Source organism: Gouania willdenowi, unplaced genomic scaffold (assembly GCF_900634775.1).
Source record: "Gouania willdenowi unplaced genomic scaffold, fGouWil2.1 scaffold_18_arrow_ctg1, whole genome shotgun sequence".
In the NCBI taxonomy this organism is placed as follows: Eukaryota; Metazoa; Chordata; class Actinopteri; order Blenniiformes; family Gobiesocidae; genus Gouania; species Gouania willdenowi.
This window is the reverse complement of record NW_021144940.1, coordinates 1-22,116: the sequence shown is the minus strand read 5'-3', so window position 1 is coordinate 22,116 and position 22,116 is coordinate 1. Positions and strand designations below refer to the sequence as shown.

At 38.9% G+C, this 22,116-nt stretch overlaps 1 pseudogene; it reads right to left on the bottom strand.

Annotated features, from left to right (window-relative positions):
* Nucleotides 1–2,668: 2,668 nt before the first annotated feature.
* Nucleotides 2,669–18,940, bottom strand: LOC114458825 (lysine-specific demethylase 4A-like; annotated as a pseudogene).
* Nucleotides 18,941–22,116: the final 3,176 nt, after the last annotated feature.

Genomic DNA, 22,116 nt, shown 5'->3' with positions numbered 1-22,116 from the left:
AAACTCACACTGCGGTTTATTCTGATCATCTTTCATCTTTTAGCCTGCGTTGCCATGACTCCCTGTAAACATTGAGCTGCATTTAAAACGCTTTTGGCTCAAACTGCCACTTGTGGGAAATTCAAAAAATGCATTATTATGAGCAGGGCTCCTGTAGCACTAATAATAACCTAATACATTTGTTTTTAGATTTTTAAAAAATTGTTTCGGGTTATATCTGTAGAAGTCAATAGGCAGTGTTGCTAAAGATGAATAAATTAAGGCAAAACTTGCAATAAAAACAAGTTGCAAAATGAAGTGCAAATGTGAGTGATACACTGAGCCAAACAGCGGTGCTTATGTTAAAATAACTAATAATGTATTATAATAAAGACAACTATATCCCTCTTAAGGCGTAGGTAGTGTTTGATACATTTATAATGCATACTAATGGCTTCAAAAATACGGATAAACATGTTTTACACGGTAAACACTGCTTTCAGTTCATTAAAGATAAGAGCAATACAGTAATTTGATTTATTCATGAAATTTATTTCTGTTGATTTAAACAAAATGGGCATTTCATCATGTTTACATTCACCAGTCATCTTTTTACCTTACCACGCATATTGTTGAGCATGTTAATGGTTTAGACTAGAGTGCAGTTTGTTAAACAATGGTTGGCTCTCTATGGAAGAGACAGAATATATCAGTCTTACAGTAACAAGAGAACCTTTTGAGATCAACTCTAACACAGATAAATAATAATATACACAACCCATCAAAAGTTTTAGAACACCCTAATTTTTCCAGTTATTTATTGCAATTCAAGTCGTGCAAATAGTACAGTGCCTGTCAGAAGTATGTATTCATATAGTGGGAGGAGCTTAAGTCGAATTGTCAATTATGGCCAAATGAGTATGTGTTTGAAGGTTGGATATACAAAGAGGTGTACATACTCTGTACTCTGTAGTGTTATTAAGGGGTTTATGTGTGGGTGCAAAAGTTAAATAGTGTATGTGATTTCCCTGGTTTAATTCTATGGGACATGTGCATAATAAATGTGTTTTTTTTTTTGTTTTTTTTTACTCATTTTATATTTTTCTGTAATGAGTCATTATGTGTATTTTTGTATCTTTCTGTTGTCTTTTTGTGCATTTTTTGTATAATCATTGTTTTTTGTTGCCATTGTAGTGTGATTCTGGAGTCATTTTGTGTATTTATTCAGTCTATTTATTGTCTTTTTATTCAGAGGTTATTTACACAATGTCAACAACAGAAGACTTGTCCATCCAGCCTTACATGTTCGAGCCAGAGTCTGACCTGGCGGAGCGAGATGAATATGAAGATGATGAACCTGCAGAACCCTAACAAGTGAGCTAACACAAGCACCGAGCTAACGCTAGCGCCAAGCTAACATCACGAAATACATTTTAATACAGTCTTTTCAAAGACAAAAACGGCAAAATGAAATGACTAATGAAAACTTTAGACTTAAATTAAATCACGTAGGCCATTTCATCAAGGATCTAAAACGAGCACACAGCGCTAACATATGAAGTCTGAAGACGGTGCAACTGCTAATGCTAACAAAACAATGACAGGGATGTCTTATCATCACACTTTTTACCGTTATTTACAGCTTATTGAAGTGCTCTGTTCGTCGTCTCCAAAGATAGAAGGAATTGACCCCTCAATCAGACAAAGCATTTGGCAAATCCTTCTTTATACTGGCGGAGGTTGCAGAAGCAGTCATCCTTGAAGTGCTTCGCGCACACAAAAATGACCTTACCCACAGATGTGGGTACATTTCCATAAAAAATAAAACTCAACCAGGCACTTTGAAAAGGTTCTGATGCTGGGAGACGTTGTAATGAAGCGTGTGGGTTACTACATCCAACAACCGAACATTTTGACTTATCCTCTCGTAACTTCGGCATCCTTGAGCTTGGACTACAAAATAAAATCGAGAAATAAAAATGGTGGATTGCTCGAAGTGTTGGACCTGGAGTTGATGTACTAATTTGGCAGTTCCGCTGCAAATACTGTGATGTAATAGTTCAAAAAACGTAATAGAGAATAGAGAAATCAAAACAGATTGAAAAATATGAGCAAAACAGAATATAAAGATATCTACGGAGCACCCGAAGAGACTTATTTGATTTTTTCTGTACTTCTAAGCACTCTAAATATACAACAAAATGCATTTAAGGGCTAAAAAAGTGCCTTTAGCATGAGATGTCCCCTTTAAAGATAAATTGCATTGAAAAATTGATGTTAATTATGAAAATAAGTCTGCAGAATTTATTGTGAATCTATCTTGTTGGGTGAAATGAGATCAAAAGGAGATCAAAATGTTAATCTGAATAACTCCCAGGGTATAAATGGGTCATCAGCTGGGGACCATTAACCCCAGTACATCTCCTGGTGGCGGAGCGATGACAGGGATCTCTCCCTCCAACCCCCTGCCAATGCACTAGGTGTTATCTGCCCCCCAACTCTTATGCTTCCTCCTCAGCCATAGCCAAAAGCTGCCCCTCTCTGCCTCCTCGGCCAGTTCTTTGATGGCTTTCCAACACCCTGCTCCTCTGCATCCCATATCGCGCAGCAGGCAAACCGTTAAAGACCTGACGAAGACCCTGCATCCCACTTTGACGGGACACAAGATGGCTTTCTAGCCAGCCTTCTTTCAGTCTTCCACCAGGTCTGCATACTTAGATCTTTTTTGCTTGTTGGCAGCCTGCATACCCTCCTCCAAAGGGACAGTGAGCTCCACCAACATAATGGTCTTGCGTGGCTCTGACCACATGACCAGGTCTGGTCGGAGCGATGTTTCTACCACCTCGCTGACGAACTGGAGCTGCATCCCCAGGTCGACCCTCATGGTCCACTCACTGCCAGGTGTGAGGACTTTTGACATACATCTCTGGCGAGGGGGGTTGACATTCTCTCCGGCCCTTGCAAACAGGATGGGTTGTCTCGCTGGAAGACTGCTGTTAGCCTCCTGTCTGCATAACCCTGCCACCTTTGCCAACTTCCTCAACCCCATATTGTGTGGCCACCTGTAGTGGCCTTGGGGCAATGCTATCTTGCAGCCCGACAGGATATGCTGGAGGCTTGCATTGCTGGTACTACAAAGGGGACAGGTCTCTTCAACACCGAACCACTAGTGGAGGTTTCTGGGACAAGGTAGAGTGTCATAAGTAGATCTGTTTAGGAAGCTGAGCCTGGCTTGGGGGATCTTTCACAGGTCAGACCATGTCAAGGGCCTGTCTGTGACACCTTCCAATGACATCCAGCCTCTCTGCCGTCTTTCAGACACCGCTTTGCTATTAAGGCGATCCTGCTTGGTCCTTGTCACTTCTGCTACCACCATGGCTCTCCGCTCTTCCTTGGAGGCCTTACAACAGAAGCGGGTGGTCTCACTCCTCCCAAGGCCTGCTCAACCCTCCTGGACTCTGCCGACTACCTCGCAATGTTTCAGCCTGCTGATTGACCTCTTCCTGGGCTTTCCACTTCCTCCTTGTTTGTATCTGAGAGCCAGCTGCTCTCACCAGTTGGACATTGGATTCCCTCAGCTCCATCACCATCCGAGCCTTCTCTTGCCTGTAACTCAGGCCAATGAATCGCAATGGTAGTTGCAGCGTATTTCTGCCAAAGAGGCCTACGTCTGGCTGGCATCTCGGCAGTCCGAGTCACTTCCTGATATATGAGTTAGCCAGTCTGTCCATCTTGTCTACCATGGAGGAGGGGACTTCACTCATCTTCAAAGGCCACATCACCCTTGGGTACGGTATGAACTGGTAACTCCATACTTTATACTTGCCGGGGAGCTGGCTCTCATTGATCCTGGCCAGGCCATCTGCAAGCTGCTTCCTCACAGATTGGGAAAAAATTAGATGTACTAGTGATCAAAAAATGGAAAAAGTTGATATCTCTGAGAATATTGATGAATAAAATGTTTCTTTTTGTAGAGCCATTCTTAAGGCAGCAAAGCAGTCTATTCAAGAGAAGGGTGATAAGTACAAGAAGAAGATTGTACCATGGTGGACAAAGGAGTGTGGGGAAGCAATTAAGTTGCAAAATAAAGCTTTTAAACTGTTAAAAAACGAATCATAATTTCCAGAATTTCATTACATATAACAAATTGCAAGCAATGGTAAGGAGAACTGTTAAACATGGAAAGAAGGTTTTTTGGAAGAAATTTTGTAACTCAATAGGAATTGAAACAAGAATTGATAAAGTATGGAGAATGATTCAAAAATGAAGCGGTTTAAAAGAGAGTGTGGATGTCTTGTCTTAAAGCTGATATCCGGAGTTTCTGAAAAATCAATGTTTATGTTTGATTCATTTGAAATGCACAAAAACACCTAACTAGTCTTTTACTATGGTCTATTGCCGGTGGTCAGTCTTATACATTAATGTATATAAGTCCCTCCTTCATCCTATAGACCCCTATACAAATGGAAACAATCGCAGAGTGCGCCCAGCCAATAGGATTCGACTTCATGTTTTTGAGACTGTCAATCAAAGTGAACGCGGAACTGTGCATGGAAACAAGGCCACAACAGCAAACAGGTAAATATGATTTTGGCTCTTACCTGACCCATAGACCTATATCAATGTGACCATAACCTTGTTATGTTCCATGTGGCGCATGCAGAAAAGTAGGGGTGTGGCTTCTGGTAGATTGCAAAGGCGAGGGAGGAAGTGGAGCTGTTGAGGGCGGGACATCGAGATGTCCTCTCAGAAACTCCGGATATCAGCATTAAGTGATGGTGAAAAACAGCAATAAAAGACGAGGAGAAAGCAGAAATGCTGGTAAAAACATATTTTATACTATAGTTCCGACAACATTAGTGAAGAGGGGAAAAGAGGGAGGCAAGTGACAACAGCAGAGAATAAGGAAATATTACAACATGAGGAAGAAGTCAATGATATATTACATTGGCCATTTACAAAAACAGAACTCAACCGCTCTCTTAAGAAAACCAATATGTCAGCACCATGTAAGATTCAGATTTGTTATTAAATGATTAACAGTCTCAGTGAAACGTCAAAGGACTGTTTATTTAATCTATATAATAAAGTTTGGGTGGGTGGAAAATTGCCTCAAAGTTGGAAGGAGGCGATCATAGTTCTAATACCTAAGCCAGGAAAAGTTTGTACTCATCCAGGGAATTATAGACCAATTTCTTTAATGTCTAAAATCTGCAAAATAATGGAGAAAATGATCAATGATAGGTTAACATATTATTTTGAAAATAAAGGATACAAGTCAAAATATCAGAGTGGTTTTAGGAGAGGACAAAATACCATGGATCCAGCTTTATGTTTGGAACATGACATTAGGAAGGTGTGACAGTATTTTTTGACATAGAGAAGGCGTATAATATGATGTGGAGAGAAGGATTGTTAATCAATCTATTTAGGATTTATAGATGGATCAAGAACTTCTTATTAGAAAGAACAATACAGGTTAGAGTAGGGAAAAAATACTCAGTAAAATGTGTGATTGAGAATGGAGCACCTCAAGGCAGCATAGTAAGCCCTTTATAATTTTCTATAATTGATAAATGATGTATTAAGAGGAATGTGGTTTTCCCTTTTTGCAGACGATGGGGAAATGTGGACAAGGGGAAGAAATGTGGAGTTCACTGGCCACGTTTACATGACAGCTTTAGTTCCTCTTTAAAGAGGAATAAAAGTTAATTCCTCTTTAACCTGACCTGGTAAACACTTAATTCCTAATGCTAATTTAATTTCAAATTGAAGTTAATTCCGAATTAGGTGGCTGGTTTATTCTGTTTTTAATTCTGAATGAGATAATTCCTCTATCTTGTAAACATTTAACAACACTTAAAGCCACTTTAAGTTAATTACGGTCGTTTAGCGCATGTGCGACTTGCGGCGATGATGCTTTTGGTGACAACATAATCGTGCAGATTAACACGGACACATGGAGTTATTAAACACACACGGAGATCAGTAAACGGAGCTGGCTTCACCGGACGATACTAAAACCCGGAGAAGGAGTAAATACATCCCCGTACTGCTTTCACAGGCTGTAATATCACCAAGTTTATCATTGTACCACTTTTTAGAGCTACAATCTTTACCAGGGAGCAAATATTTATTCCTGGTTATTGTTTGTTTTGAAATCAAACAAACACTCCTTCAGTTTTGTTTGCCAGTCTGTTTTCATTCGTGACCAGTAATCTAGTGTTTTCCTAGTGACTAGTTCTGACTCTGCCTGTTTTTCACCTTTTTTTTGCCTCCTGGATTTTGCCTCTGACTGCTCCTTTTGTACTTCTGCTTGTGCTGACTGACCTCGCGTGTATCGACCTTTTTAAGAATAAAACTCTCGGACGTGATTCTGGGTCCCGCATTTGAGTCCTGTTCTGTCTGGTCCAGCGTTATATAATAAGATCATTGATTGATTATGGAAGTACTGTATAGTGTACAGATCAGCATCCAAAAAAAAGCTAGATGTCTTCAAAATCAATTGAGGTTATCCTTTGGGTCTATTAAGTCTTCTACAGCCATAGCAGTCCAAGTAGAAATGGGAGAAGTGCCATTACTCTTGAGGTACAAAAAGTTGGTGTTAAATCAATGGATAAGTCTACGAGGACAAACTGAAGAACATCCAGCAGTGAACCATGCTGGGAGAGCTGAGCAACAAAGTGGGAGTGTTATGTAGGGACAGCTAGTAAAATGGAACTGCATAGGGAAAGATATACTCTTACCTGGTGACCCCTTCGTGGTTATTTCCCCCTATATGTTTAAATTTATACATTAAAAAAAAATGAAGGAAGACATAGGGAAAGGAAATTAGGATGGTGCAGTTGCTGAAAGGCTGAGACCAGTACACCAAGCTCACATTCCAACTTACACCGACAGATTAAGGAACCCAGGAAGGGAAATACTGGGTTTGCTTTTAGTATTCCAAATTTAAATGTATAAGTGGGAGTGGTGGCCTGCTCCACTGCTCCTCAGGGATGGGTCAAATGCAGAGAACAAATTTCATGTTTGTGTAAAAACCTATATGAAGATAAATAAAGGTGAAAGCCCCTGATTATTATGCAAGTATTAATAAAATAACATCAGATCACTTAACAGTAGAAATGTTAGCTATTGTAGTGGTATAGCAATGAATAGAACAAAATCGGGTAAATAAGGTCATGTTCAGTCTGCAATGATGCCAAGGATAATAATGAATCTATGTCAGACCAGAGATGGTGTATGACATTTTTGAAGCACTTTTAGGACTACAACACAGGGGGACAGAAGTTAGATTTAGGTGGATCTGCAGCTCATAGTGGTATTGAGAGAAATGAGATTGCAGACGCTCTGGCAAAACAGAATGAGCTAATGGAGGAATCTCTGAGTAAAAGTGAAGCCAAATAAATTAATAATTCTCTCCAAGATAATGAGAGAGTGGCAGAAATATTGTGATGCAGGAACTAAAGGTTGTCATTTGTATAATGTAAAGCAAAAAGTGGGAGGAAGGGAATCAGCAGGAAGAAGCTCCAGGGAGGAAACAATCATATCTAGACTGAGGTTATGACTCACTGGTTTATATAAAACAATGCATTTAATGGGAAAACATCCAACAGGATTTTGTGAGTGTGGATCAGAGGCCGGAATGCTGGAAGTACTTTATCCAGAGAGAAAGATTTAAAGCTGCAGTTTGTAGAATCCTCTCTCCGCTTTGTTTTGAAACTGAAACCGAAACTCAACCTCCCTTACCGGTGTCTTTGTGAATGCTTTTAGGGCCCTATTCTCCAGTCTGCACTGAAGCGCTTTTTTGCATGCCTGCAGTTATGTTACACTTATAAAAATGACGCTGTGGTCGATCCTTTGTTTCACATATTAATTTTTATTCCTCAGGAAATAGTGACAAAACATAGCAGTTTTCACGTCTGTGTTGCTCCGTGTAACTAGCACTGTCTGACGTCTCACTCTATTGGTGACTGACATCCGCTATTGACACCGAATGCTCACAGCTCCGCCTACTGGCCATATACCGCCACTAGGTAAAATGTAATAATAATAATAATACAGTAATTTTAACATGTTTTAAAGTCCTTGCCACAGTTATGCGCCTCTCTCCTGTGCGTATTCGCCGGTCCAGGCTCCTGACACGCTCACCACGTGTAAATAAACCAAAAGCACGTAGTCTGTCAATGAAGGCAGTCTGAAGCAAAGGAGGCCATGATGTCATTTTTTGGGGCTGTCTAGAAATCACGGAACATAGATTTTTCCCACCCCTTGTAAATGTCATTGGAATCCATGAAAATGATAAAGCGCACTTTTAATTTGAAACGCCTTCATTGATAAACAGTGTAACAGGTTGATTTGATCAGATTATTGCAGTGTGAGAGAATTGGTTGCATTCTTCTGTCCGAACCACAGTTAAAATCTCTCCTTTTTACCCCCCAAACTATCTATAGATTCACGTTTGTTTGTGTAGAAAGCCTGATTTGATTAAATTCTTCCATTCCTGCATTCTGAAATAATCAGCACATCAGTCAACATCTGTCATCAATACGGTACCTGATCTAAAGCGTGACCGAGTGTGACGCGCTATAGGTATGAGGAAATAATCCCGCAGAGCGTCTTGCTTTAATCCAGAGGAGACACAGATGTTTGCAGTGAAACACAACCAGTGGCTTCCTACATAATACACAGTTTTAAAAATAGATTGTCTAAAGCCTTCATGGAGCTAATGTGAGCAAATCCGAACTGAAGCTGAGCCTCATTTAAATATGTGTGGGAACAGTTTCTGCTATCAATCGTCTCATACGCATTTCACCAACCTCTGCATATGACAGCTTGCCTCACTTATTATTTACTCTGGAGTGAATCAAACTGCGGCTTTACGTTGGACATAGTACGAAAATAGTTGGACATCCACGTGACCAACGTGAACAGAAGTCTGCGTCTGTTAGAGTTTCATTTCTCGAGCAGGCTCAACTCGGGTGCGCACAGCTGATCAGCTCCACGACGCAGCACCCACCGTCTCTGCAGAAAAAGGAGCAGACAGCACGGATAAAATATAATGAAATGCAACACATTTTGTACCGTCTAGAACTGTTAAGTGTGAACATATTGAACCCATGACAGTGCAACAGTGTAACAACGAGACAGTGTCAGTTTGGATAAATTATTTCTGAGTCTCTTCTGCAATAATATGAGTCTGTGTGGTTTAAAATGTAACTAAGTTCATACTTCTAGTGCAATATAATGTTTCACTTCCTCCGGCCACTGCAGTTATTCCAGGTTCAAAAGTGCATAAGAAGAAAAGAACTTCAGCAGAGAATATGCGCAAGGCCAGATTTGAATGGGAACGCCCGCATTTCAGGGCCGCTCCACCCAGAGTGCGTAACTGGGATGGAGGCGCACAGCGGCTGACTTAAGTACAGCATAACTGTCAAGTATCCCGTTTTGGCCGGGAAACTCCCGTATTTTACCCCTCTTTCCTGCCATCTTCCCATATTATTATTTTCCCGTGAATATCCCGTATTTTAATGTAATAATATTTCAAAGATGTCTTACTAAACTGAACAGCTCCACTAGCCTCGCGAGAACTGCCACCTGAAATGGCCTCAGTGGCAGCTCTCAGATTAGTGCTGACAGTGGGAACAAACCCGGAAATAACTCAGAAGAGACACAATGAATGAAGAACGTTCCGGCGAAAAAAAAAAAGAACTGGTGTAAATACGTTGTAAAATGGGACACAGAATTTACCTTTCAAATGAGCTGCAGGATGGGACACAGTTACACGTTCTGTTAGATTAATAACTGAGATTTTAATGTCTACCACGGGGGAAGGAACAATGTAAGTCACCATGAAAAATCAGCCAATCACAAGCTCCACAAATATACGCTGCTTTAAAAAGTGTTAAATGATGTAAAGTCTGCAACAAATGTTTCTAATAAGTCATTAGTGAATACCAGAGAACCACATGAGAGAGCATGAAAAATTAAAAGAAAATATGTAATGAAAATAAAATGATAATGTCTGACTTAAAGACAAGCAATGCATTGACTTGTATATAAACTGTAAGTATATTAAATAAACACATGTGCTTCATAAAGACAGTTATATGTTTATTTAGGCTGTTTTATAATTTAGGAATTAGGGCTGGGCGATATATCGAGATTCAAGATGTATCGAGTTGTCGATTTTGGCGATAGAGAAAACTATATTTCATCAATATCTATAATATATATATAATAGCTTATTATGAGTCGCTGCTTTTACTTCTCAGAACAACATGTAAAGCTCAGTTAGATGGATTTCTGAGTGCACATATTGATCAGCTGTTTGTTAATGAATGTCCATGTGTGGCATTTTGCATCAGCACATTTAACCCAGAATTGTCTTTCTGGTCAGACTTTATTTGATAAAATGATCTAGATTTATATTGTTTATCACCATTTTGAGAAAAAAATATTGAGATCTGAGTTTTGGTTCATATTGCCCAGCCCTAGTAGGAATGTTCACAGCATTTCAATGTTAATAAAGGTCGACCTACCAGATTCTAATCACATAATTGTATTTAGTAAGTGGTTGACAAGTGGGTATTTTAGATTTCTTGTACACCTATCTTAAAATATAAGGGATACTGGAGCTTGGTTGGGCAGATGGGGCGGGTGGGATGGCTCGTAGTGGGCCCAGAAAATTTCCCTTATTTTCAAATCCAAAACTTGACAGGTATGAAGTACAGGGGGAGAATAGCGCCCTTAGGGACGTTTTTCTCAATAGAAACTAGTGACAAATATCTTGTGTTAGTGGAATTTTTTCTGGTGTTTTAGAGATTCTGACATGAAAGCACGTATCACTCTGTAGTTACTGCCCTGAGCAGCGGCTGCTGCCCGCTCGTTCCCGCCACAAGCACACACAAACGGGCTGTGATCCCAGCTGCCTGCCGCTCAGGGCAGAGTGACAACCATCACTCTGCATCCAGACTGTAAAATGAATTCACCTTGAATAAGCTTCTCTTGGGTTTACACGCAATTTATCCCGTCTGTTCTCACTCTCCCTCTGACACCAGTAGGTGAGGCGGACTCTGCACAGTTACGGGGATCCGAGAGGATTCAAAGTGATCCGTCCTCAGTATGTTTGTGCCTTTAACTGTTGTTTCTCCACCTCAGTCTGACTTTTTTTCTTTTCTTGATTTGCCATGTAACTGTTGTGTCTAACGCTGTGATGGAGACTTCTGCTGGAACATCCGCCATTGCACTTTTACTACCAACTTCAGTCAGCAGCCAATAGTAACACCCAAAACAGCCCATTGTAGAAAGATCTTGAATTGGCTGACATCCAGTGTCACGCTCCTGGATTTCTAAATCTCATTCAAAGGGCCAGGAGAAAGAGAATAGATTGACTTTCCATTTATAACACACAAGATGATTATGGATTTTTGACCAAATTATGTCAAAAAAAAAAAAATCTTACATAATGCACCTTTAAGGAAGAATTCAAGAATTAGGAGGCAAGAGTTTTAAATCTATAAAATCTGTTTAACATTGAGGAGGGGAAATATAAAGCATTGCTTATGTTTTTAAAAGAAACTGAGTTAATGAAAATAATTTAGTTTTTTTTTTTCATAGATTTAGGGACATAGTTCTCTGGTTAACACTCCTGTATTAGTTAGTGACTGTAATGTACCTGTAACGCTAGGTGCCATCCAACATGAAACAAAACGAAGAAGAAGAAGTAGAAGAAGAAGAAGAGAGAAGAAGAAGAGAGAAGAAGAAGAATACTATCTACACTTCCTTTCAAGTGCAGCAGGTTGTGCTGCAGCCGCTAGTATGGGAAGAATCCGTGGACGAGTTAAAGACTGAAATATTTGTATATTTTCAGTCTTTACCTAAAAATGTTTTTATATATATATATATATATATATATATATATATATATATATATATATATATATATGGATGCATACATACGCATCTTAGATCATTTGATTAAAATCACTGATTGTGAACTCGAGCTGTTCCACTATTAAAACATGAATGAAGTCCCTGCTGTCAAGTTAAAAGAGTTAATGTTAAAGAGTTAGGTACTGCTGACCTCTGACAACTTCTCTGCTCTGCTTATCATCTCAGTGAATAAGACTGTCTTCTGAACCCTGAGCAGGACCTCTGATCCTCGTTAACTGAAGAATGTAGCGCTAAAAGGAAAGAAGAGCCTCCACTCACACATCTGTAGTTAGCAGGTCATCGTCTAATGCTGCACTGCAGCTAATGAGAAAGATAAAAAGGGGAACTGTTTTCCTGTTTCTTAGAGAGAGACACCGGAGGTCAAATACTGGCTGGATGGGAGAAACAACAGAAACAGCTCTCGAGGTCTGGACCCCGGCCCAGAACAGAGAGAGGATTGATAGTGTTTATGTTTGAGGGTTAATTCCAGGAGGATTCTAAAGAAATACAAGATTTCTATCTATTAGTTCAAGGAGTTTTTTCATCTTAAATCCATCATGATACATAAGTTGCATAACTCCAGGTGAAGATGTAAAAAAGGCCACATATAATGTGAGGAGAGGCTGAAGAGGAGATGAACTCAGTAGCCTCCGTTTAAAGCTTTTAGCTTTGGTCTACAGGTTCTATACCTATGTAGCTAACCGAGTAGCTCGCATTCGAGGCTCCACTGAACCAAAACAGTGGCAGTATGTGTTGACTGACCAAAACCCTGCAGATCAGGGAACCAGGCCAATTCCAGCAGCTCACTTAGTCTCATCCAGCTGGTTGCTTGGCCCTCCCTTTTTCAGTCAGCTGAGTCCAAGACAGGATGATGAAGCAGAATCATTTGAGCTTGTGCAACCAGATGCAGATAAAGATGTTCGGCCCCAAGTCACCCGTCTCATAACCAAGACCGCAGAACAGTGTTTTGGAGCATCAAGGTTTGAACGCTTCTCTGTTTTGAAGAGTCTAGTAAGAGGCATGGCAAGTCTCGTTCATGTAGCCAAGTCATTCTCCAGAGAGAGTAAGACTGATAGATGTAAGGGGTGGCATCAATGCAGTCAGCCGCTCACCAGAGAGCGTTCTCAAGCAAAGATGGATATCTTCAAGGCTGTGCAGGAGGATGTGTATAAAGAGGAGCTGAAATGCTTAACTCAGGGTACCAAAGTGCACTGCCAAAGTCCCCTTGCAAAGCTGGATCCCTTCATTGACAAGAACGGATTGATTAGAGTTGGAGGTCGGATACACAGGGCAGATTTGGAAGACCAAGAGAAACATCTACTCATCCTACCAGCTGGCCATCACGTGACCACTCTCCTGGTCTGACACTATCATGATAAAGTAGCCCACCAGGGTCGCCACTTCACTGAGGGTGCATTGCGCACCGCTGGTGTCTGGATTGTAGGAGGGAGGAGACTCACCTCGAGCATCATATTCAAATGCATCATCTGTAAGAAGTTGAGAGGCAGACAGAAGTTCAAAAGATGTCTGACCTGCCGGCTGACAGGTTGGCAACAGACCCACCTTTTACTCATGTAGGGCTTGACGTTTTTGGCCCATGGAGTGTCACAACCCGGCGGACACGAGGTGGAGCTGCAGAGAGCAAGAGGTGGGCAGTGATTTTTGCTTGTCTAAGTACAAGAGCTGTGAATCTTGAAGTTATCAAATCCATGTCGACCTCGAGCTTCATCAATAGATAGAGGCACGAATTTCATCGGTGCATGTAGAGAACTTCAAGTAAACACAGATGACCCTGAGGTCAAGAGCTACCTGCAGGAGCAGGGATGTACGTGGACCTTTAATGCTCCCCACTCCTCACACATGGGAGGAGCTTGGGAGAGGCTAATCGGTGTGGCAAGACGCATCCTGGATGGACTGTTAGTAAACTTCTGGTTCCAATCTCATGTGTAATTAAGGAGTATCTTAGACCCATTAGTGATGTTGTTTTACTTATGCCACAGAAGAAGGTGTAAATAGTGGTATAACATGTTTATACCAAGCGGGGAGTGTTCTGACTCCTGTCAGGGATTGAAAGGGTTAAGTCCCCCTGGTGGTGTTTTTGAGTTACTGCGGTGTAAAGGACCAGGCACTTTCTTTGTTCATGCATAAGCTACAAGTGCTCTGCCACAGAGTGTTGTTGTCTGAGTTTTGGAGTGAACTAACAGTGAGTATGAATGCAATTTATTATTTTAGTTGTTTTGTGGCACTGTGATCTTTAAGATAGTGTTTGAGACATTTATTTTAAGTCACAAAAACCGTGCTAACTATGCTAACGCAAATCGTGAAGCTAAGCAATAGCAAGAAGCTAGTTTAGCTGCTATGACTAATTCAGTTAATTGTCAGACCTTGTTTGTGTTATATGCTATGTTTATGTGTGAACCAGTATTGCTGTTTACTGTGTTTATGCTGTTATTTACCTGTGGAAGCATACTGTAAAAAAGATGTGTTTGCCTTATTTAACAGTGTGATGTACTTACCTGATTTATAACCTGGAAAGGAAGAACGAAAGTGTGACCAGTGTTGTTGCATATATTTAATTTCAATTTGTAACATTGTGTTAATTTCATTGTGTTGCAGTTTTACAAAAAAAAAGTACGGGAAGATTCAGTAAAGCAACTTGAGTCAATCTACTGGGTCTCTCAAATTTGTTCGCTATCTGTCAGCCAGGACAGAATAGCCGTCATCTTCCAAGATGGCGCTGGGTCAATGTGCCGTGACGTCAGTCACAAGGTCTATACAGCTTTCAAAACTTATGTTACAGAAATTAGAAATACAAATAATAATAATAATAAAAATAATAATAATAAAAGTTAGATTGGTGCATTTGTTTTCATTATTGATATGTGAAGCAAAACTGGAGACGTTCTATATGTATATATGATTTATTTTTTGCTGCTTCAACTGGCAAGAATCTCAAACTTCATTAATGGCGATGACGCAGCATCATCACTGGGCTCGTCTTTGATGAGCTAGTGATTACGAGGCTCCGCCTGCTGCAGCTTCTGCTTCTTCGGCAGTGGCTTGCAGTAGGATTGTTCTTCTTCTATCTATTGGAGGAACACAGTCAGGACAAGTTAGACCAGTGGTTTTCAAACTTTTTTGTGAAATATATAGAATTAAAAAAAAAAAAAAAAAAGATTATATATGTGTTGTCAATAGGTATTTTTGAAAAACTAAATTTTAGGTTGAATTCTAAAAAAAATGGGTCGCGATTTAATGACCGTAGCAAAATGTATAGGTCCCAGGTTGAGACCAGTTGAGAACCCCAGCATTAAACAAATTAAAGTTCGTATTAATAATCATTTTTTTGTGTGTGTGCCAAGCTTTATTTTTGTAGATATCCTAAATCATGGAAATTTGTTTTATACAAATAAAACACATGTATAATAAAACATTTTAATTAAAAAATATATTATTATTATTATTATTATATTATTTCTCAAATAATACTTTTTTCTCTATTATGTTGTTTTTGTAACTATTGAGTGTAATAATCAAAATCAAATTTCGATTAATTGCACAGTCTTACCTGTGTTGTGAGGGCTCAGCCTGGGACTGGATGGTGGGAGCTCGGCCTCTGTCACCGAAGCCTTGGTGAAAAATATCCACCAGAATCAACTTTGGCCAACCTGAGAAACAAATCACCCAATCATACTTCCTGTCTGTGTAAGTTTTCTAATACTTTAGCATGTTTAGCATCACTGATACCTGTATTACTTCTGCCATCCTTCTGGTATTTCTTGGAGATTTGAGAGGAACCTTATTCTCCTCTTCCTTTTCTGGTACTTCCAGACACACTCTGGGTCTTGGTCTCAATCTTCCGTTTAGTCCTGAAATGGATGTGGGGGGAACATTTATTATGAATACATTTATCAACTTTAAAAGGATCCTCTACTGTTTTTCCAAATGTGGCGTAAAACCTTTGAGATGTACAAAGGTGCACAAACAGTGTGCTGACACGCTCTGGTGGCTGACGTAGTATAATGATATAATAGAATAAAAAGGGGTCACAATAACAACATCATTTCATTTGTTATCTGTCCAAAGTCAAACTTAAGATGTTTTGACAAAAACTGTCCCTCTGCTCTGATATTTTTAACTCGATGTATGGCTAATTACAAAAATGCTAAACCAAACATTCTAAATTGGACGAATGAAGTCAACTACCATTAATAATTTTACACTTTAAATGATTCAGATGATAGAAAACAGGATGGTTGATATATATTTATATATTATTTTTTTTTTCACTGTGTTTCCAACACAAACAACGGATGCGCGTGTGTCATGAGATGTATCTTGTTGGGAGAGTATGGAGGCTATATTAAATAATTGTTTATGTTTCTTTAATGGTGTTTTATGATGTTGATTTTGTTAGATTAACACTTGCCAGCAGAAACATATGAAATTGCCATTGTGGTCTTGATTTGCAACGTGTCTACCCAACCCTAGTGGTCACGGCACGTCACTGTATATATGTGTTTTCTTATCCTCTTTCATGGCGCATCTTGTAACTGATGCCACTTATACTCCAGTGCGACTTATAGCCCAGAAAATGCAGAACACCATGTGCACCCTCACACAAAGACATTTTCCACCTACTTTTTCCATTTCCCACAGCTGTCCTTGGAGTAGCCGTTGTCATCGAAGAACTCCTTAGCCTCTGGGTGGGCTGGGAATGGTCGATGGGCACCACGTCTCTCCCTTCCAACCACTGAGCGTAACGGTCAGGCTGATATTTACGCACAAACACGTCCATAGAAAACTTCACCATGTCTTCCCGGCACGAGCACTGCCAACGACGAAGCACAGAGTTGTTCAGCTTTTATTTGCTTAACAATTATACGAGCTTATAAACATTATTCCTCACCATGACGGCTTGTTTTCCGTACTCGATCCATCGTTCCGAGGCAAAGTTGGTGGCCTCGGCACAGTTGAAACCGTGATTAAAACCAGCGTGGTACGCATAAGGGAACGTTATCATGAATTCACCAGCGTTTTGTGTAATCTTCAAAGAGTAAACAAAGGAAATCAGTTACAGCATTTACATCATTGTCCTTGTTTGGATGAATGCTTGAAAAGGAAAAACTCTGCTCACCTTTTCAAAAGGAATGCCGTGTTTCTCCAAGATTGAAGGTGAGATGAGCGCCATCTTGTGCCTTAAAAACGCCTCACAGTTTTTGGCGCTTTCAGGAAAAAAGTCTAAAAGTCACACAGAAATCACAAAGTTTAGTTTTAGGAATTTTTGTACTTTGGTGTGTTTTTGTTGTTCTTTTAGTTTTGTGAATTTTTGTTTTGTGAGTTTTGTGTTTTGGAGTTATTCTGTATTTTTGTTGTTGTTATGGTATATTTTTCTGTCATTTTGTACATTTATTTTGTGTTTTTTATTGTCATTACACATGTTTTTCTGCCATTTTTGTAGTTTCTGAGTTTTTGTTGCCCTTTAGTTAGTTTTTGTTGTCTTTTTGTGTGTTTTTGGAGTCATTTTGTGTACTTTTGGTTCAAATGTTGTGTATTTTCCGGTATTTTTGTGTGTTCTTGAGGCATTTGTGTTTTTATTCATTTTAGGGGGCCACACGAAATCAGTGTGAGATCCACATGTTGGTCACCACTTGTCTATTTGTGGTTGAAACTCAAATGAAATATGACATAAGGTGGCAACAGTGATTTTAACAGCAATTCTAAAATGTATATAAAATAATTTGTCATATATCGATCTCTTACCTTTGGCCAGATGTTCCAGGCTTTTCCCGTGCTCTGAAGACACAGCGTACCTACACACACACACACAGTTCAGTCATTTATCGATGCAGTAAGTAATACATTTATATGTTTTGATCATGACAATGAGTTGTCGTTCATCATCACCATGATTTGGGCTCTCCAAAGTGAAGGTAGTTGATGCTGTAGAGGTCCATGTCCTCTGTGTGCCAGGGAAAAGTGGTTTTCCAACTCCCAAAATACAAGTAAGGTGTGTTAACGCCCTCTATGTTGATGCCGCTGTCCTGCTCCAGTGTGTCCAGGATGGTGCCGAGGTTGCCAATATTAAACTCTTTCACATTCTTTAAGGGGAAAACACAAGAGATGCATTAAACAAAAGTCACCAACACATAGTTCCAGCGAGATTCATTTTGTCTTCCTTTTGAACAGCATAAGTTGAGGTTTTGTTTATTCAAACAAGGTTTTTCAGAAATGTTTTATCTCCCGACATGTTTCGACTGTCAGCTGCCAGTCTTCGTCAGAGGAGTTCTGCTGATTGCCTTTGATGGTTCCTTTGAAGTCAAGTGAACTTCAAAAGGAACCATCAAAGGCAATCAGCAGAAACCTCTGACGAAGACTGGCAGTTGAAGTGACCTACGCAGAATGTATTTAATCAATTTAATGAAAACTCACCGGCTCGAATAAGCTCCCGTTCACATCTGCTCCATATATTGGGCAGTTTTTGTTCACGTTCGACCAGTATTCCTTTCTAGTTCCTCAAAGTCTGAATGTTTTGGAGGACGATATCTAAGAAAACATTACAGAAACAACAGATTAATAACCTAAAATCAAGAAAGTTAATCCAACATATTTTTTCCGTGTTACTAACTTAACACTGTTGGCCATCTTCCGGAACTCCCTCACAGTCATGGCCTTCTTCCTTTTGATATACTGTGAGAACACGCCCGCATTGCCCGACACCACCTGCTTAAGGGGTTGGTATCACTAAGTCATCGATGTTGTCGTACGAGCCTCTCGGTTTCCACTCTTTAGGTGGAACAATCTAGAAAAAAGAGAATTTATTGTGTTAAAACAAACTTACGCACACAGGAAGTAAAGGACTTTGTCATCCAATGATAACACTCACTTTAGCCAGGCCGGCCTTATGAGCCCCCTGGGACTCTATGTAGGCGATGTAGCGGCTGAAGTTGCTGAATTCCTCGTACGTTGGGTAGAAAGTCATGATGCCTCTGCCGTCAGGGTTTGGAGAACTCATGTCTGATGCCATCTTAGATCTTCTTGAAGTTCCTGCACACACAATGGAAATGGACAAATATTTGACCTTATCATAACCACAAACCAACTTTGTAGCTACAAACCAAGATTGTAGTTTTTCAAATGATATGGATTTTCACCACACAAATGTCCGATTTACAGAAATTATTCTTAAAATAAAATCAAATCAGTAATTGACAGCTACCTATGGCTTTTTAAATTCATAGAGAATGGACGGGTTAGGGTTAGGTTATAACCCAATATTGCAACAATTTTTAGGGTTTGGGTTAGAGTTAGAGTTAGGTTTAGGTTTAGTTTTAGTCACATGACCTAAACTGGCCAAATAGGGGCGCTGCGTATGGATAGAATGTCGGTATATTGATATGGCACCCGTACGGATAGCCACTGCCAATAATAAAATACTCCTCACTTCCTTAGCTATCGCCAAGAAAACTACCCTCATGAACTGGAAATCTAAAAAGTCCATACACATCACCCACTGGAAGAACCTTCTGTCAGATCACATTGCTTTGGAAAAAGAACCACCCACCCCTCTTAACACCACTCAACCACCCTCCATATGGCTCTCGCTCATAGATTTCTTACACACCTAATCCCTCTCAGCTGTACCTTACATCTATTCTTATGATCCTTTATTCCCTTATCCATTAGCATTTTTCTTTATTTATTTTGTTTTGTTTTTGTGCACATATTGCTACTTTTCCAACCATTCATTTTATTTGATTCCTTTTATGGCACAACTGCATATCCCACAATCTCCCTCGCTGTCATCTGCTCCTGATTCTGGTTATTATGATTGCCTCTGTTGTTTAGGAATTTTTTATAATGTTGTCATTTGTTTATATTCTCCAAATTCTTTGTATTATTATTATTATTATTATTATTATTATTATTATTAGTGTACATTATAGGGTGGAGGGGCTGGGGGAAGAATGTCAATAGCGATGATAATCCATTTTTACAAATGACCAGTTTTGGGTTGATATATATATTTATATATATATATATATATATATATTTTTTTTTTTTTTTAATGCATTTGCTTTATTTTTTTGCCCCTCTGCTCTCTCAATTTTATTTTGTATATATATATATATATGTCGTTTCTATACCCCACATATTTGACTATTATTAACTTGTTATTGTCTCCTCCATCATCCTCTAATAAAACAATACCATTATTATAATATCACACACATACACACACACACACACACACACACAACTGACTATTATAATCTATTAGCATTGTAAATATTGTTTATGATCTGTGGTATTTTTTGCTGCAATTTCTGTGGGGGGGGAGGTGGCAAAAAATAAAGTAAAATAAAAAGCGGACTTAGACAGCGCAATGCAGAGAGTCGGAGGAGAAAAGAAACATGTAACACAAAGGGACAGAGAGACACAAACGAGAGAAGAGATAGATAGAGAGAGAGAGAGAGATTGCATATATATATATATATATTAGATATATATATATATATATATTAATTAACTATATCTACAATATTACAAATCCAGCTGTATTTACCAACTTGATTTAGGAATATCACCGAATAAGTCATTAAAATGTACAATATTACAAATAACTTTAGTCACAAACCTTGGTCACTGCTGACCTCTGCTGGTCAATGTTTACTAACTGGTTTAAATGATATTAGACCTCCTTTAGTCTTATCTGAGAGTCTTTAGTGCTGTCACTGTTGTAGCTCCTGCTGCAAAACTCACACTGCGGTTTATTCTGATCATCTTTCATCTTTTAGCCTGCGTTGCCATGACTCCCTGTAAACATTGAGCTGCATTTAAAACGCTTTTGGCTCAAACTGACACTTGTGGGAAATTCAAAAAATGAATTATTATGAGCAGGGCTCCTGTAGCACTAATAATAACCTAATACATTTGTTTTTAGATTTTAAAAAATTGTTTCGGGTTATATCTGTAGAAGTCAATAGGCAGTGTTGCTAAAGATGAATAAATTAAGGCAAAACTTGCAATAAAAACAAGTTGCAAAATGACGTGCAAATGTGAGTGATACACTGAGCCAAACAGCGGTGCTTATGTTAAAATAACTAATAATGTTATAATAAAGACAACTATATCCCTCTTAAGGCGTAGGTAGTGTTTGATACATTTATAATGCATACTAATGGCTTCAAAAATACGGATAAACATGTTTTACATGGTAAACACTGCTTTCAGTTCATTTAAGATAAGAGCAATACAGTAATTTGATTTATTCATGAAATTTATTTCTGTTGATTTAAAAAAATGGGCATTTCATCATGTTTACATTCACCAGTCATCTTTTTACCTTACCACGCATATTGTTGAGCATGTTAATGGTTTAGACAGAGTGCAGTTTGTTAAACAATGGTTGGCTCTCTATGGAAGAGACAGAATATATACAGTCTTACAGTAACAAGAGAACCTTTTGAGATCAACTCTAACACAGATAAATAATATATACACAACCGGTCAACTCATTTTTGTATTTTTCTGTAATGTTTGTTTTTTTGGAGTCATTATGTGTATTTTTGTATCTTTCTTTTTTCTTTTTGTGCATTTTTTGTATAATTATTGTTTTTTGTTGCCATTGTAGTGTGATTCTGGAGTCATTTTGTGTATTTTGTATCTTTTTTGGCCTTTCTTGCATTACAGATAGATAGAGATAGATAGATAGATAGACAGATAGATAGATAGATAGATAGATAGATAGATAGATAGATAGATAGATAGATAGATAGACAGATAGATAGATAGATAGATAGATAGATGATAGATAGATAGATAGATAGAGATAGATAGATAGATAGATAGATAGATAGATTGTTCTGCAGCAATGAAGGTTGAATCAGCCTTGAAAGCTGGTGCTACTCATTCCTTCAAGTGTTCCAATTTTTCTTGGTTACTTCCAACCACCTCTGTCTGCATAAAAGCAGTGTTGGAACACATTGTGGTACCAGACCCTGATGAGCATCAGCTGAACAGTTTTGTTCATCAGAATCAGAATCAGAAACAACTTTATTGACCAAGTAATGTATGTTGTACACACGAGGAATTTGACTTGGTGAACTGTGTCTGTCTAATAGTGTAAACATTAATAATAACAAACAACTAGAAAAAAAATAAAAAAATAAATATAAACAGTATTTAGACAAATATGTGCAG